A 12,274-nucleotide genomic window follows, 5' to 3' on the forward strand; every position below is an offset into this window, starting at 1 on the left:
CAAGAGTTGGCAAGAATGTGGAGAATAGGGAAACTCATGCACTGTTGGTGGGAATGTAAATTGGTGCAGCCACTATTGAAAACAGTAGGGAGGTTCCTGAAAAACATTTAAAATAGAACTAACATGTGATCCAGCAATTCCACTTCTGGGTATTTACCTGAAGAAAATGAAAACTCTAACTTGAAAAGATATATGCAACCCCATGTTCACTGCAGTATTATTATTTACAATAACCAAGATATGTAAACCACCGAAGTGTCCATTGATGGATGAATGGATAAATAAATTATGGTAAAGATATATATGTAAAATTATATATATATATATATGTATATATACAGACACACAATGGAATATTGTTCAGCCATAAAAAAAGAATGAAATCTTGCCATTTACAGCAACATGGATGGACCTCAAGGGCATTATGTTAATTAAAGATCAGACCAAGAAAGACATATAGTGTATGATCTCATTTATAAGTAGAACCAAAAAACAAAAACAAACAAAAAACAATCACATATACATGGATCAATGGAACACAATAGAGAGCCCAAAAAGAAACCCACACACCTACTGTCAATTAATTTTCGACAAAGGAGCCAAGAATACACAATGGAGAAAAGACAGTCTCTTCAACAAGTGGGTTGGGAAATTCGGGCAGCTGCATGTAAATCAATGAAGTTAGAACACACCCTCATGCCATACAAAAAAATAAACTCAAAATGGCTTAAAGACTTAAATATAAGACATGAAACTGTAAAACTCCTAGAAGAGAACATGGGCAAAATATTCTCTAACATAAATCCTACCAATGTTTTCTTAGGTCAGTCTCCCAAGGCAATAGAAATAAAAGCAAAAATAAACAAATGGGACCTAATCAAACTTACAAGCTTTTGTACAGCAAAGGAAACCATAAGCAAAACAAAAAGACAACCTACAGATGGAGAGAAAATATTTGCAAATGATGCAACCAACAAGGGATTAATTTCCAAAATATACAAACAGCTCATACAACTCAATAACAAAAAAAAAAAAACAACCCAATCAAACAATGGGCAGAAGACCAAAATAGACATTTCTCCAAAGAAGAAGTACAGATGGCCAACAGGCACATGAAAATGTGTTCAACATCGTTAATTATTAGAGAAATACAAATCAAAATTACAAGGTGGTAACCTCATTCCGTCAGAATGGTCATCATTAAAAAGTCTACAAATAACAAATGCTGGAGACGGTGTGGAGAAAAGGGAACCCACCTACACTCTTAGTGGGAATGTAAATTGGTACAGCCACTATGGAAATCATTATGGAGATTCCTCAAAAAACTAAAAATAGGGGACCAAATCCAAAGCAGAACCCCAGGAGCTGTGCAAACAAAGAAGAGAAAGGGAAATTTCCCCCAGCAGCCTCAGGAGCAGCATATTAAATCTCCACAATCAACTTGATGTATCCTGCATCTCTGGAATACCTGAATAGACAACAAATCATTCCAAAATTGAGATGGTGGACTTGGGGTTTGCTTTTTGCATCTAATTTGTTTCTGGTTTATGTTTCTCTTATTTTTGTATTTAGAGTTTATTATCATTGGTAGATTTGTTTATTGATTTAGTTGCTCTCTTCCTTTTATTTTATATATATAGTTTTTTTTTTTTGCTTTTTCTCTTTATGTGAGTGTGTATGTGTATGCTTCTATGCGATTTTGTCTGTATAGCTTTGTTTTTACCATTTGTAATAGGGTTCTGTCTGTCCTTTTTTTTTTTTATTTTACTATACATTTTGGCACTTGTTATCATTGGTGGATTTGTTTTTTGGTTTGGTTGCTCTCTTTCTTTGTTTTTTTCTTTATTTTTATTACTTTTTAATTTTTTATTTTTAATAATTTCCCTTATTTTTTATTTTAATAACTTTATTTCATTTTATTTTACTTTATTTTCTTCCTTCCTTCCTTCCTTCCTTCCTTTCTTTTTTTCTCCCTTTTCTTCTGAGCTGTGTGCCTGACAGGGTCTTACTGCCCCAGCCATGTGTCAGGACTCTGCCTCTGAGGTGGGAAAGCCGAGTTAAGGATATTGGTCCACCAGAGACGTCCTGGCTCCACGTAATATCAAACAGCAAAAGCTCTCCCAGAGATCTCCATCTCAACACTAAGACACAGCTCCACTCAACGACCAGCAAGCTGCAGTGCTGGACACCTATGCCAAACAACTAGCAAGACAGGAACACAACCTTACCCATTAGCAGAGATGCTGCCTAAAATCATAATAAGGTCACAGGCACCTCAAAACACAGGACCAGACGTGGTCCTGCCCACCAGAAAGACAAGATCAGCCTAATCCACCAGAACACAGGCACCAGTCCCCTCCACCAGGAAGCCTACACAACCCACTGAACCAACCTTAGCCACTGGGGGCAGACACCAAAAACAATGGGAACTATGAACCTGCAGCCTGTGAAATGGAGATCCCAAACACAGTAAGTTAAGCAAAATGAGGAGAGAGAGAAACACACAGCATATGAAGGAGCAAGGTAAAAACCCATCAGACCAAACAAATGAAGAGGAAATAGGCATTCTACCTGAAAAAGAATTCAAGGTAATGATAGTAAAGATGACCCAAATTTTGGAAAAAGAATGGAGAAAATACAAGAAACGTGTAACAAGGACCTAGAAGAACTAAAGAGCAAACAAACAATGATGAACAACACAATAAATGAAATTAAAAATTCTCCAGAAGGAATCAATAGCAGAATAACTGAGGCAGAAGAACAGATAAGTGGCCTGGAAGATAAAATAGTGGAAATAACTACTGCAGAGCCAAATAAAGAAAAAAGAATGAAAAGAATTGAGGACAGTCTCAGAGAACTCTGGGACAACATTAAATGCACCAACATTCGAATTATAGGGGTCTCAGAAGAAGAAGAGAAAAAGAAAGGGACTGAGAAAATATTTGAAGAGATTATAGTTGAAAACTTCCCTAATATGGGTAAGGAAATAGTCAATCAACTCCACACAGCACAGAGAGTCACATACAGGATAAATCCAAGGAGAAACATGCCAAGACACATATTTATCAAACTACCAAACTTAACTACAAAAAAAAATATTAAAAGCAGCAAGAGAAAAACAACAAATAACATACAAGGGAATCCCCATAAGGTTAACAGCTGATCTTTCAGCAGAAATTCTGCAAGCCAGAAGGGAGTGGCAGGACATATTTAAAGTGATGAAAGGGGAAAACCTACAACCAAAATTACTCTACCCAGCAAGGATCTCATTCAGATTCAATGAAGAAAGTAAAAGCTTTACAAACAAGCAAAAGCTAAGAGAATTCAGCACCACCAAACCAGCTTTACAACAAATGCTAAAGGAACTTCTCTAGGCAGGAAACACAAGAGAAGGAAAAGACCTACAATAACAAATCCAAAACAATGAACAAGAGGGTAATAGGAACATACATATTGATAATTACCTTAAATGTAAATGGATTAAATGCTCCAACCAAAAGACATAGACTGACTGAATGGATACAAAAACAAGACAGATACATATGCTGCCTACAAGAGACCCACTTCAGACCTAGAGACACATACAGACTGAAAGCAAGGGGATGGAAAAAGATATTCCATGCAAATGGAAATCAAAAGAAAGCTGGAGTGACAATTCTCATATCAGACACAATAGACCTTAAAATAAAGACTATTACAAGAGACAAAGAAGGACACTGCATAAAGATCAAGGGATCAATCCAAGAAGATATAAAAACTGTAAATAGTTATGCACCCAACATGGGAGCACATCAATACATAAGGCAAATGCTAAAAGCCATCAAAGGGGAAATCGACAGTAACACAATCATAGTAGGGGACTTTAACACCCAACTTTCACCAAGGGAAAGATCATCCAAATGAAAATAAATAAGGAAACACAAGCTTTAAATGATACATTAAACAAGATTGACTTAATTGATATTTATAGGACATTACATCCAATAGCAACAGAATACATTTTCTGCTCAAGTGCTCAAGGAACATTCACCAGGATAGATCATGTCTTGGGACACAAATCAAGCCTTGGTAAATTTAAGAAAATTGAAATCGTATCAAGTATATTTTCCGCACACAATGCTATGAGTCTAGATATCAATTACAGAAAAAAATATGGAAAAATCCAAACACATGGATGCTAAACAATACACTACTAAATACCCAAGAGATCACTGAAGAAATCAAAGAAGAAATCAAAAAATACTTAGAAACGAAAGACAATGAAAACACGATGACCCAAAACCTAGGGGATGCAGCAAAAGCAGTTCTAAGAGGGAAGTTTAGACCTATAAAAGCGTACCTCAAGAAACAAGAAACATCTCAAATAAACAACCTAACCTTACACATAAAGCAATTAGAGAAAGAAGAACAAAAAAAGCCAAAAGTTAGCAGAAGGAAAGAAATCATAAATATCACATGAGAAATAAATGCAAATGAAATGAAGGAAACAATAGCAAAGATCAATAAAACTAAAAGCTGGTTCTTTGAGAAGATAAACATAATTGATAAACCATTAGCCAGATTCATCAAGAAAAAAAGGGAGAAGACTCAAATCAATAGAATTAGAAATGAAAAAGAAGAAGAAACAACTGACACTGCAGAAATACAAAGGATCATGAGAGACTACTACAAGCAACTCTATGCCAATACAATGGACCACCTGGAAGAAATGGACAAATTCTTAGAAAAGCACAACTTTCTGATACAGAAACAGGAAGAAATAGGAAATATAAGCAAACCAATCACAAGCACTGAAATGGAGACTGTGATTAAAAATCTTCCAACAAATAGAAGCCCAGGACAAGATGGCTTCACAGGCGAATTCTATCAAACATTTAGAGAAGAGTTAACACCTATCCTTCTCAAACTCTTCCAAAATATTGCAGAGGGAGGAACATTCCCAAACTCATTCTATGAGGCCACTATCACCCTGATACCAAAACCAGACAAAGATGTCACAAAGAAAGAAAACTACAGGCCAATATCACTGATGAACATAGATGTAAAAATCCTCAACAAAATAATAGCAAACAGAATCCAACAGTACATTAAAAGGATCATACACCATGATCAAGTGGAGTTTATCCCAGGAATGCAAGGATTTTCCAATATATGCAAATCAATCAATGTGATACACCATATTAACAAATTGAAGGAGAAAAACCATATGATCATCTCAATAGATGCAGAAAAAGCTTTTGACAAAATTCAACACCAGTTAATGATAAAAACCCTCCAGAAAGTAGGCATAAAGGGAACTTACCTCAACATAATAAAGGTCATATATGACAAACCCACAGCCAACATCGTTCTCAATGGTGAAAAACTGAAACCATTTCATCTAAGATCAGGAACAAGACAAGGTGGCCCAATCTCACTACTGTTATTCAATATAGTTTTGGAAGTTTTAGCCACAGCAATCAGAGAAGAAAAGGAATCCAAATTGGAAAAGAAGAAGTAAAGCTGTCACTGTTTGCAGATGACATGATACTATACACAGAGAATCCTAAAGATGCTACCAGAAAACTACTAGAGCTAATCAATGAATTTGGTAAAGTAGCAGGATACAAAATTAATGCATGGAAATCTCTTGCATTCCTATATACTAATGATGAAAAATTTGAAAGAGAAATTAAGGAAACACTCCCATTTACCATTTCAAGAAAACGAATAAAATACCTAGTGTAAACCTACCTAAGGAGACAAAAAACCTGTATGCAGAAAACTATAAGACACTGATGAAAGAAATTGAAGATGATACAAACAGATGGAGAGATATACCATGTTCTTGGATTGGAAGAATCAACATTGTGAAAATGACTCTACTACCCAAAGCAATCTACAGATTCAATGCAATCCCTATCAAACCACCAATGGCATTTTTCACAGAACTAGAACAAAAACTTTCACAATTTGTTTGGAAACACAAAAGACCCCACATAGCCAAAGCAATCTTTAGAAAGCAAAACGGAGCTGGAGGAATCAGGCTCCTGGACTTCAGACTATACTAGAAAGCTACAGTAATCAAGACAGTATGGTACTGGCACAAAAACAGGAATATAAATCAATGGATCCAGATAGAAACCCCAGAGATAATCCCACGCACCTATGGTTACCTTATTTTTGATAAAGGAGTCAGGAATATACAATGGAGAAAAGACAGCCTCTTCAATAAGTGGTGCTGGGAAAGCTGGACAGCTACATGTAAAAGAATGAAATTAGGACACTCCCTAATACCATACACAAAAATAAACTCAAAATGGATTAAAGACCTAAATGTAAGGCCAGACACTATCAAACTCTTAGAGGAAAACTTAGGCAGAACACTCTATGACATAAATCACAGCAAGATCCTTTATGACCCACCTCCTAGAGAAATGGAAATAAAAACAAAAATAAGCAAATGAGACCTAATGAAACTTAAAAACTTTTGCACAGCAAAGGAAACCATAAACAAGATGAAAAGACAACCCTCAGAATGGGAGAAAATATTTGCAAATGAAGCAACTGACAAAGGCTTAACTTCCAAAATTTACAAGCAGCTTTTGCAACTCAATATCAAAAAAAAAACAAACAACCCAATCCAAAAGTGGGCAGAAGACCTAAATAGACATTTCTCCAAAGAAGATATACAGATTGTCAACAAACACATGAAAGAATGCTCAACATCACTAATCATTAGAGAAATGCAAATCAAAACTACAATGAGGTATCACCTCACATCGGTCAGAATGGGCATCATCAAAAAATCTACAAACAATAAATGCTGGAGAGGGTGTGGAGAAAAGGGAACCCTCTTGCCCTGTTGGTGGGAATGTAAATTGTTACAGCCACTATGGAGAACAGTACTGAGGTTCCTTCAAAAACTAAAAATAGAACTACCATATGATAGCAATCCCACTACTGGGCATATACCCTGAGAGAACCATAAATCAAAAAGAGTCATGTACCACAATGTTCATTGCAGCACTATTTACAATAGCCAGGACATGGAAGCAACCTAAATGTCCATTGACATATGAATGGATAAAGAAGATGTGGCACATATATACAATGGAATATATCTCAGCCATAAAAAGAAAGGAAATTTGAGTTATTTGTAATGAGGTGGATGGACCTAGAGTCTGTCATACAGAGTGAAGTCAGAAAGAGAAAAACAAATACCGTATGCTAACACATATATATGGAATCTAAAAAAAAAAAAAAAAAAAAAAAAGTGGTTCTGAAGAACCTAGGGGCAGGACAGGAATATAGACACAGACATAGATAATGGACTTGGAGACACAGGGAGGAGGAAGGGTAAGCTGGGACGAAGTGAGAGATTGGCATGGACTTATAAATACTACCGAATGTAATATAGATAGCTAGCGGGAAGCAGCCGCATAGCACAGGGAGATCAGCTCGGTGCTTTGTGACCACCTAGAGGGGTGGGATAGGGAGGGTCGGAGGGAGTCGCAAGAGGGAAGAGATGTGGGGATATATGTATATGTATAGCTGATTCACTTTGTTATAAAGCAGAAACTAACACACCATTATAAAGCAATTATACTCCAACAAAAATGTTAAAAAATAAAAATAAAAAAATAGATATAAAAACTAAAACTATACTTTCCATATGATCCAGCAATCCACTCCTTAGCATATTTCCAGACAAAACTATAATTCAAAAAGACACATGCACCCCTATATTCATAGCAATACTATTCACAGTAGTCAAGACATGGAAACAACCTAAATGCTCATCGACAGATGAATGGATAAGGAAGATGTGGTACATATATACAATGGAGTACAGCTCAGCCATTAAAAAGAATGAAATAATGCCATTTGCAGCAACATGGATGGACCTAGATATTATCATACTAAGTGAAGTAAGTCAGAAAGAGAAAGACAAATACCATATGATATGAGTTATATGTGGAATCTAAAATATGATGCAAATGAACTTATCTACAAAACCGACTCACAGATATAGAGAACAGACTTGTGGTTACCAAAGGGGAGAGGGGAGGGAGGGGATGGATTGGGAGTTTGGGATTAGCAGATGCAAACTATTAAACATAAAATGGATAAAAATCAAGGTCCTACTGTATAGCACAGGGAACTATATTCAATATCCTGTGATAGACCATAATGGAAAAGAATATTAAAAGGAATGTATATATATATATATGTATAATGGAATCAATTTGCTGTACAGCAGAAATTAACACAACATTATAAATCAACTATACTTGAATAAAATAATTTAAAAAAAAACTCATAGATACAGAGAACAGATTGGTGGTTGCCTGAGGCAGGGGTGGAGGGTGAAAGAAGAGTTAAGGGAGTCAAAAGTTACAAACTTCCAGTTATAAAAAATAAGTCATGGGGATGTAATATACAGCATGGTGGCTAATAATATTGTACTGCATATTTGAAAATTGCTAAGATAGTAAATCTTAAAAGTTCTCATCACAAGGGACTTCCCTGGTGGTCCAGTGGCTAAGAGTTCGTGCTCCCAATGCAGGGAGAGGTGTGATATTAAAAGAATATGCTCAAGGACAGGAATAAAGACAGAGACGTAGAGAATGAACTTGAGGACACAGAGAGGGGGAAAGGTAAGCTGGGACAAAGTGAGAGAGTGGCATTGACATATATACACTACCAAACGTAAAATAGATAGCTAGTGGGAAGCAGCCGCATAGCACAGGGAGATCAGCTCGGTGCTTTGCGTCCACCTAGAGGGGTGGGATAGGGATGGTGGGAGGGAGACTCAAGAGGGAGGGTATATGGGGATATACATGTGCATATAGTTGATTCACTTTGTTATACAGCAGAAACTAACACAACATTGTAAAAAAATTATACTCCAATAAAGATGTTAAAAAAATAATTACTGTAAGTAGCAAACCCCTTTTGGAAGAAAGTAGCTACAGGCATTTACCTGGTCGATCTGCAGACTCCCTCTAGATGCACAGCTATATTTTCTCAGGCTTGTGCCAAAGACCCAGTGGTGGGTGGAGTAGGAGAATGAGTCACCACCAGGATAGTCATCCAAAGAAAATTCTGTGCCAAGAGTGAGGAAACCATCGACTGGGAAGTGATGCAGAAGGTCCAAGAGCCAAAAGAGTTTAATTGAGCTAGGACTCAAACTGGAACAGTCAAGCAGACAGAAAGCCAGAGAAATGGAGTCTAGGTCAAAACCAAGCAGTCAGAGATGAGATCAAGATCCAAAAACTTAAGGACAATATAGAAAGTGAACTTAACACAACCCAGCAGAACCCTGCCAAACAATACTAAGGTACCCCTAGTACCTTAATTGAAAATCTAAAAAGTATTGTTATACAATGCAGCTTTTATTTGAACACTAAATGTAGTCCTAAATTTTTTACAAGCATGGCTAACGGAAAAGAATTCTTCTTCTTGTAGAGATTTTTTAAAAGACAAAATTAACGTAGTAGTGGTAGTTGAAAACAAAACCTTGAAGATCAGTTTTTGTCATAGAATGAAGAATTACCCTCTGTTCTATGGTGTTCTATAAATCAATGGAGAAAAAAATACTGTTTAATATTAAATAATGCCGATAACAATGAAATTCAAAATAGTCACTTTTCTTTGAGAAAGTAAGGTTGGTTTGCTTCTTTGTTTTAATTCCCCTGTGTCAGCACTGTGACTCAAATTCAGTGGACCCCTCAATACACATTTGACAAGTAAATGAAGGACAGTTTTGTGTGTCTGGCCCATAAAGCTTTCCTTTGTCCTCATTCCTCAGTGAAATTATAATCCCTTTCTAATCTGAAATTTCTTCAAAACTATATCAAAAGTGAATTTTTTTCACTCTGAAATTTCTGTATAAAACTAACCAGGGCAGAAAGATTGGATTCCATGAAAATTGTTTCTAAAATGGCTCAGTAGAAAAAGTAATGTTTCATAGGGATGTGCTTTAAGCTTCAATCTTTAGCAATGATTCATTCCAGTTTCAGAACATACACCTGCAATGTGGGCATCTGGACAGAAATTGCTGCTTCAGAACCTGTCACTCTATTTATTGCTCCTTACTCTAGACTCAACAAGAGGTGGAATTACTGGTACAAATAACTATTACATGGGACTACAGTAATTAGAAAGCTGTTGGTTTGTAATTGATAGTTCATTTCAATTCTTTCATAGTCAGTGAACACATAAAATGAAAATGATTTCACATTTGACAGGTTAGGTTGTTTCTTGTTAATAGAGTGTAATAACACAGGAGGGCAATATTTGGATAAACTAAGAGGTATATGAGGGGCCTGCATTTGTTCGTTAATACATTTTATAACAAATGTAGATCTTGCAGGAAAAAGTACTCTGCAGTGAAAACAAATTATTGGTTAGAGGTACTTGTTTCAAGAAGCCAGCGACTGTCAGATTGAATTTCTACTCTTTCAATCTGCTTTTCTGCAGATCTTCCTAAAACCTCATTCTTTAAAAAAAAAAAAATTACTCAACTCAGAAGAAAAATGTTTCACTGTGGGGAGTTTAGACCTGGAAAGAAATAGAAAACAGGTTATTTTCATGGCAGGCCTTTGTTTATATGTTTAAGAAACAAATTCTTAGAATATTCGTGAAGAAACACATTACTCTTAGACATCAATCAGAAATCAACATGTCAGAAACTGTCACTTCCTGCCAAGACGGAGTAACAGGGACCAGTTTACCCTTCCACCTTAAACTACTAGAAGATCAAACAAAATATATGGGAAAAAATGATTTTCAGCATGAGACTTGATCCCTGGGAAAAGAGAAACAGATGAGATAGGTCCTAGAAGAAGTTCCAGGCTGCAGCACAGAGCATGTGTGACCCAGACAGAGATCAATGGTATCACTGGATTGAGGAGACAGAGATTAAAATACAGGGAGGCCAAGGAAGCTAGAATGTGTAGGAGAAGCTCCCCAAAGACAAGAGAGCTGCAAAGAGAGAATGCAGAGGAGTCTATTCCAATCTGGACAATTACAATGTGACCATTTCAGCATGCATGAAATGAAACTGCCCCAGGCCAGGCGAAGAACTAATAGACCAAACAATTCCTTGAACTCACACAGGGCTGGGAATATTTTGTGTTCCCACCAGCCAGAATGGAAAGATGTCCTAATAGGCAAGGTATTGTGTAAAGCCTTCAGAAAGGTATCACCTCAGTAGTGAGACTAAATTAGCCCTAGACTAGATACAGCTTTTGGTCTGCCCTAGTAATGCTTAAAAGCAAGCCTCAAAAAGATCACACTTACTTTAAGTAACTTAGCTTCATACCAGAGCAAAGTGTGACACCACTGAAAGGAATATAACCAAAGCTAACACCCAATGACATAAAACTCCCAAAGTCTGGCACCCAATCAAAAAATGCCAGTAATACGTTTACCAGGGAGAAAGGGGGCTGGGGTGAAGGGGATCAACTGTACAGTGACGAATGGTAACTAGACTTTTGAGGGTGATTACCTTGTAGTGTATACAGATGTCGAATTACAGTGTTGTACACCTGAAACTTGCATAATAAAAAAAAATAGTACTATATGACACACAGAAGAAAACTCAAACAATAGAAACAGATCCAGAAATTATAGAGATGATGGGATTAGCAGAAAAGGACATTAAAATAATTACATAACGACACTTCTCATATCTCTTTCTTCGGGGTCCTCAAATTGTTTCACACCTTCTCATTCTCCAGTTGCCCCAAAGCTCTCCCTCATCACCTCTTAGCCCACATGGTCTATCTGTCTCTTCTCCCCACACCCCGCACCCCCAATTTACCCCTCCCTGCCAATTCTCTGGTTCTAAATCACAAAAATCTAAGAACAAGTCCACACTAGACTGGGGAATACAGAGGGCTGGGGCAGGGCAGTGAGTCTGGAAACATTTTCATACTTATGATTTTGGCCTCTCTGTTCATACAGATCCAAATGGAGACAGTGAGTGTTTTTCTGAGGTCAAGTGAGGTTTACTATTTTCTCTCGCAGTCCCGTCAGCACTCTGTGGCCTTAGCTTTGCTCAAAGATCCAGGCAGAAACAGTGGTAAAAAATTGTTTTGGATTTTAATACAATTTAACCCCCAGTGGAAGAGCAGGTATGGTTAAGCCCAAATCAGGGTGGCAGAAATGCTTTCTCAAGTGGGAAAAGGAGGGACTGACAAACCTGCGTTTGGGAAATATCAGCCCTGCCCACCACCCCCATGTTAGCTCCACATGTAGGAGGTAATGTTTTTAGACCCAAGTCAGG

At 37.0% G+C, this 12,274-nt stretch overlaps 1 long non-coding RNA gene across 1 annotated transcript in view; it reads left to right on the forward strand.

Moving 5' to 3' along the window:
* The window catches only part of LOC309641543, a 50,559-nt gene extending 39,970 nt beyond the window's left edge, over positions 1 to 10,589 (forward strand). The window contains exon 2 of the long non-coding RNA XR_014252680.1: positions 7,147 to 10,589. This is a non-coding gene — a long non-coding RNA (uncharacterized lncRNA). The remainder of the gene's footprint in view (positions 1 to 7,146) is intronic.
* Positions 10,590 to 12,274: the final 1,685 nt, after the last annotated feature.

Source organism: Balaenoptera physalus (genome assembly GCF_965194825.1).
Source record: "Balaenoptera physalus genome assembly, chromosome: 1".
Lineage (NCBI taxonomy): Eukaryota > Metazoa > Chordata > Mammalia > Artiodactyla > Balaenopteridae > Balaenoptera > Balaenoptera physalus.